Source organism: Brassica rapa, chromosome A03, assembly GCF_000309985.2.
Source record: "Brassica rapa cultivar Chiifu-401-42 chromosome A03, CAAS_Brap_v3.01, whole genome shotgun sequence".
In the NCBI taxonomy this organism is placed as follows: Eukaryota; Viridiplantae; Streptophyta; class Magnoliopsida; order Brassicales; family Brassicaceae; genus Brassica; species Brassica rapa.
This window is the reverse complement of record NC_024797.2, coordinates 35,142,789-35,149,578: the sequence shown is the minus strand read 5'-3', so window position 1 is coordinate 35,149,578 and position 6,790 is coordinate 35,142,789. Positions and strand designations below refer to the sequence as shown.

The following is a 6,790-nucleotide window of genomic DNA, read 5'->3' as shown; positions in this document are numbered from 1 at the left end:
CGTTGGTGTTACCCTGTCGATCGATGCTTGCCCTTTTGGTTGGCGTGATAGATATGGATTGATCTCTGTTGTGGCGACTCCTACGTGGTTGTTAGGATCTGTTTGAATGACGTCTGGAGTGCCACGTTGCTGTGAGAATAGGTTGTCAGGTCCATTGGCTACTTGAAGGACGTCTGCTATGTCCTCTCTGGACACTTGTAAGATCCTTCCATCTATTGCACGTGCGTTGCCATCTGTGTCCCTGAAAATACCCAATTCATCAGGTGTTAGAAAACCGTAATCAATGTTTGCATAATTATTCAATTTAGAAATAGAAAGATTAGGGTTTAGAGTAGTATCGATCGATGTAGATACAGTTGCATCGATCGATGGAAGAGTAATTTCTGCAGAACTTGTGTTCTTAAGATGATTGCTCTTCATAGATTTTTCTGTTGATGTAGAAGGAAGAGTGTTCATCTTTTTTGCTTGTGTGTTTGCTGTGGTGTGTGGAGGTGGTTTCGGGGTTGCAAAACAATTTATATAGGTATCTATAAACCTAGTTGGGGAGGGAATATTCTCTTGCTCCTGAATTTTTGCTGCGGCACGAATATCGGTCGATTTTTCTGTGTGAGTGTCGATCGATGTGAGCGGTTGTTTTGCTGGACAAGGGTGGGTATCGACCGATGTGGAGTGCACATCGTCGAACGATGTTGGAAACGTGTTTGTGAACTTATGTGTTTCAAGTCTTTCATCCTGCAAAGACATTTCTATTGCACGTTCTTTCCAATAATCCTCATCGTATTCCTCTGTATGTTCCTTATTAGGTGAAGTAATTACAGTGTCAACTGCAAAACTTTCATGGAAACCACTGTCTGCCCAACTGCCTATGGAATAATCATCATGTCCTCTCTTGCTTGGAGGTTGGAAGGCAAAGTGTTGGTAACAATGATTAGGTGAAGCGAAATGGTCAACTGGGTGCATTACGTCGAGTGACGTGTTGTTGCGGTCATCGGTCACCGTTGACTCATTGGAATCGATCGATGGAAAGGTTGGGGTGTCGATCGATTCCGAGTACTCTGTTTCTTACTCCGATTCATACTCTGCTCCACAATGGCATGCGCCAATGAAGCCAAGTTTTTTCCCATAATCCACAGAATTAGTGACCTTTCTCTTAGGTCGGATGGGGTCATAGTGGATGTTTGGGTCTATGAGCGTTAGACACAATTTGTTTTTGTTCATGTCACATACAGCTCCTACTGTAGCTAGGAAAGATCTTCCAAGCAGAAGTAAAGAGTTCCAGTTAAGCTCGATGTCTAGGACATGAAAATCTACAGGGACAAGGGCATTACCAATCTGTACCTCCAGATCTCTTATGATACCTCCTGATCGTTTCTCTGAAAGATCCACGAAGGTGAAGGATTCCGTTGAAGGTTCGATGGTTAAACCAAGCTGGTCTGCCATGATCCTAGGGAGGATACTAACTGATGCTCCTGTGTCACACATTGAATGGGGAAATTCAACACCCTTGACTACGCATGGTATTGCAAACTTCCCAGGATCACTCTTCTTCGTCAATGTGATCATGTGTTTCATCTTCTCTCTGACTTGATGAAACATTCTCCTAATGTCCTCCTCAGTTACCTTTGTTTCTCTGAAGAACATCCACAACCGGTGTGTGAAGTAAGCTTCATCAAAAGGTTTTTCGATTGGGATTCTGAGGACTCTTTTAGTGAAGCCATCCATCTCTTTATCGTTAGCTTCCCTCTTAAGGTTTTTAGGAATCTTCTCCTTTCTTTTCCTTAACCTTCTCCCTTCAGCTTCTTGTTCTTCTTGAACTGATTCTGGTGAACTATTTAAAGGGTTGGGTTTTGGTTCGGGTGGGTTAGCTAATGGTTTAGGTGGTGGTCTGAGTGCATTGATGTAATCATTATCGATTGAGGGTAACCGCACTCGGTATGTCAGAGGTGCCTGTCGATCGATGGGAGGTGTGTTGTGACGATCGACGTCGGACTCACTCTGTCGATCGATGGTTGGCTTAACCGATCGATCGATTTTATCATAGAAAGGGGAGGGTGGGTGAGGATGCTTAGCTGCGAATTCTTCATGAGTTAGAATTCGAACCGCATTGCATTCAGTCGATTCAGCAGACGACGTCGATCGATGACTGGAGTAATCCGTCCATCGATCTTCATCATGGTATGTTGATCGATGCGAGTTCATCGACATCGGTCGACACCATTGGGATCCGCCGAGACTCATGGAGCTTTCGATTTTGAAGTCTCCTTCCTCAAGCTTTTCATTTCTCACCACTTGCCAGAAATCATCATCTATGATTGCATTTACGTGGTGTTTCTCTTTGTCGGCTCCTGCCTCTCTAGCGAAAGCTTCTTGCCTCTTTATAGTCTCGCCCGTCTGAATTACTTGCGTTTCAAGTTTTCTCACCTGAGTCCCTAAGGTCTCGATTTTGGTGTTCAGATCGTTGTTGGCGGAGTCTATTTTACCGTTGAAATCCATGATGATTTGTTGTTGTCCCAACAGTACTCGATCAAGCATTTCTTCGATCTTGCTTTCCTGAGTCTGGGGTGGTGGATTTTGGTAATAAGAGTTCGAGTAGCTTTTGCTGTTGTTGAAGGGTTTTTGAAATTGTGAACTTTGGTTACTTCTTTGGCCATTTCCAAAGAAGTTTATGTTTCCGCCCTGGTTTCCAAATTTCTGGAATCCGGTACCTCCGATGTAGTTCACATTTTCTTCTCCTTCCGTATCTGCTACTTCTCCTTCAGCTGAACAGACTTGCTTCCTAAGAAGCTCGTGCACCACATCTAACTTAGCTCTTACTTCGTCCAGCTGTTCCTTCCCGGTAGAGGCTACAGACTTCTTCCGTTCAGAGTCAGTGTTTTTGGTGCTGCTGCTGTTAGCAAGGTTTTCGATAAGTCCCACAGCATCCAACGGATTCCGTGTAGTGAAGTTTCCTTCACTCGCCGTATCAAGAGCCATTTGATACTGTAAGGCGAGACCTCGGAAGAAAGTGCTTAGCAGCCGCACTTCGTTAAATCCGTGGTGTGGACAGTCTCGTTGGAAGAACCTAAATCTAATCCACGCATCTTTGAAGGACTCTCCAGCCTTCTGCGAGATTGTGGAAATTTTGTTTCGAAGTTCTTCAGCGCGCGCCTCATCGAAGAAGTTTCGTAAGAAAGCATTCTTGAAATCGGTCCAGGATGTTAAAGATCCTGTGGGTTGCTGCCTAAGCCAGTGCATCGCTTCTCCATTCAGCATGTATCCGAAGAGCTTGCACAGCAGGTAATCTTCGGGGACTCCTTCCATCTGAATAGCAGCGATTAGATCCTCGAACCGTTCCAGATGGTCCATAGGATGCTCGTGCGGTAATCCAGAGTTGGGTATCTGCGACACGAGAGTGTAGTATTGAGGCTTCAGCTCGAAATTCTGCTTCTGGATATACGGAAGTCGAATAGCTGATCTGTTGGAATAGTACTCATCTGCGCGATTGTAGTCGGCCAGTGGTTTCGATCGAGCGTCCTCGTCTACAGGTTGAGCAGCTCCTGTAGCATCAGCATCAGGGATTACAGTCCCCTGAGCATCTATTTTATGACATGTTGCATTACGCAGATGACCAGCCTAGTCATACAGGTTTCCGTTCTCGTCGTGTGTTAGAATAATAATGTTTACCATTTTTGACGACTCGGTATCGATCGACGTACGCGGTGTAGTATCGATCATTGTCGAACTATTGGGATCGATCGACGATGATAGTCTAGTGTCGGTCGACGGTTGGTTGTGCGTATCGATCGGCGACGAAGTTGTTGCGTCGAGCGATGTGGAACGTTGATCTCTACGGATGGTGCGTTCCAAATGAGCAGGATCGTCTGAGAACAGCAAGTCTTTCTCCTTGTTGCTTCTGGTACCGCTGGGCATGCACCTGAAAAAACAAGAAAAATATTATTAGAATGGGGGTAGAGAAAAGAATAAGAATCAATAAAACTAAATCTAATGGCGATCAAAGCTCCCCGGCAACGGCACCAAATTTGATACCACTCAAATTACCCTAAGGAGTGTTACTCTTATCAAGAGGTTCAGATGTAGTACTTAGGGATCGAATCCACAAGGAGCTAGAGAACAATTAAATCTAGTGTTTATTAATTCTAAATGTTGCAAATGTTTAAATGAAATAGCAATAGTAACAAGCGAGTAAATAATAAATGTAACTTGGTTGGACATTTTATTAGATGCAGGGCCACTATTCAGGTACTGGAGATTATAATACCTATAGATGCCTAACTGTTGCATGTATGATATATTAGAGCTCAATCGCTTAACTCAGTGATCAGCTGTCGCATGTCTCACTGGTTAACAGACTAGATCTCGTGTCTCAATGGTTAGTATGTCGACGACGAGAGAGTGTCGATCGATGGTCTATTAAGATGTCGACCGATACACCTTTGCCAACGTCGATCGATAGTCAGTTGAGGACATCGATCGACGGGTTCTAGCCAGACCTATGTTCGAGTATGATATGCCCTATTAAGATACTAAATTGGCGGTTAGCCCTCTCTAGCAGTCCTAATACGATAGATAGATGTCAGGATGGGATAACAAGGGTGCTTGAGTATGCAATCCTATGATCAAGTTCTAGTTAGCAAGGCTAAAACAAGCAATAAATACAAATCTATCATGAATATCACAACAAGGCAGATCTATAGTTTGGGGCTAATCCCACAAACATATATGAACCCTGGATCTAATAATTGAACTGCTCAGACATAGCAAAGCAATTCATAACAATAAAGGAATATAAACTCATAGTATAGATGAAAAGAAATGAAAACAAGGAGTTCCAATCACAAGTGATCTTCTCTCCCAAATGAAACTTGTAACAAAACTAGGTCTAGAAAAGCTCTTCTGCCGTCAAAACACTTAGGCAGTATATATTCTACTAGGTTAAAAACTCGTCAGGGCATTTTGGTAATTTGCCTTGGCCTTGGCTTTTAAGTCTGCTGAATCCAAAATGTCGCGTGTCTGGTGTCTCGACATCGATCGATGGTACTTGTGTACATCGATCAATATTAATCTTCATTTGTCGAGGCACCTCCTGATATCGATCGTCAGCACTGATGCGCATCAATCGATTGTTCTTCCTCTCGTCGACCTCTACGTGGTCAGCTCGGGTGAAATGTCCTTTAAGCTCCAAAATGCTCCAAAGTCATAGCTTTACTCCGAAATGCACCTGAACCTGTAAACATACCTAGAAGAGTAGAAAACATAGATATATATAGTAAAATACTTATATACCATGGATAAAAATGGGTCAAATCCAAGGTATATCACACATCATCATTGTTCGTTGGATTTGAGATAAAAAGATTCAGAGAAGAGAGATATAGGGAGAAAAGAAATCAGAATAAGACTACTTGTTTACTCAGATACCTGCTAGAGTAAGAGTCCATGTGTCCTTTGATCGATACTCCTGATATCACTCAAATTACCCTAAGGAGTGAAGGTTCATCCATGTCTGAGTCGGTCTCTACCTCGATTAACGACTGAGGGTTGGTTCGAGATCGATGAAGCGCTAACGCCTTTGATATCACTCAAATTACCCTAAGGAGTGAATTACTCTCTCAAATAAGAGGTTCAATTATAGTACTTAGTGATCAAATCCACAAGGAGCTAGGGAACCTATTAAATATAGTTTAATTATTAATTCTAAGTTTTGTTGTTTTATGGGTTTAAAAGTAAATAGCAATCCTAATTGAGAAAGTCTATTGCTCGACTAACAAGATGATTGGGGGTGTAACATTTTGGAAAGGTATTAGACGCAGAGTTTCTATTCAGGTGTTGGAGATTATAATCCTATAGATGCCTAACAGTTACATGCATGATATATTAGAGCTCAACTCCTTAATCACAATGATCAGCGATAGCAATTTTTCACTAGTTAACTAACTAGATCTTGGATCTCAACGGTTAGTCTTCTGATCACAAGAAAGTGTCGATCAATGATCCTATAGGGATATCGATCGATACACCTTTCACAATGTCGATCGATTGTCAGAAGACAATATCGATCGACACTTCTAGCTAAGCCCTAGGCACATGTTGATAATACTCACTAGCTTCCTAGATCAGCGGTTAGCCTTTTTCTAGCAGTCCTAGTGTGATAGACTAGATTCAGGACAGGATGGTCAAGGATGTTTGACTCATGCAAATTCCTAGGTTCATGTTCTAGTTAGCAAGGCTAAAACAAGCAGTAAAAAAAATATATCAATGAATACCACAACTTAGCAATTCTATAGTTGGGGCTAATCCCTCTAACCTATTTGAACCATGAATCTAACAAGTAAACTACTCAGACATAGCTAAGTAATTCATAACACAAAATATAGATAAAAACTGCATGGAATAGAATAGATGAATCAATAGAGTTCCAATCACAAATCTCTATGATTTTCTCTCCTAAGAATACAATGGTGGCTAAAGCTCTAAAACTTTGTGTCTCTCCTGCCTCCTAACACTTAGGCAAGTATATAACTATAGGTTTAAAACTCGTCAGGGGTAATCTTGTAATTTGGTGAAGTATTGGGTTTAAAGTCGGCAGGAACCAAGTCGTGCGATCCGCGTCTCGACATCGATCGATGGTACATGATGTACATCGATCGATTTATTCTTCTTCGTATCGACCTCTGATGGTCAGCTCGGATGAAATCTCTTTTAAGCTCCTAAATTCTCCATAATCATCACTTTACTCCAAGATACTTCTGAACCTGAAAACATACCTAATAGGATAGAATATATAGTATAT

The 6,790-nt window shown here is 42.1% G+C and overlaps 1 non-coding gene across 1 annotated transcript; it reads left to right on the top strand.

Annotated features, from left to right (window-relative positions):
• The first annotated feature begins 3,028 nt into the window (after positions 1–3,028).
• On the top strand, positions 3,029–3,135 carry LOC117133176. Its single transcript, XR_004457017.1, has one exon. It is a non-coding gene; the product is annotated as a small nucleolar RNA R71 (small nucleolar RNA).
• Positions 3,136–6,790: the final 3,655 nt, after the last annotated feature.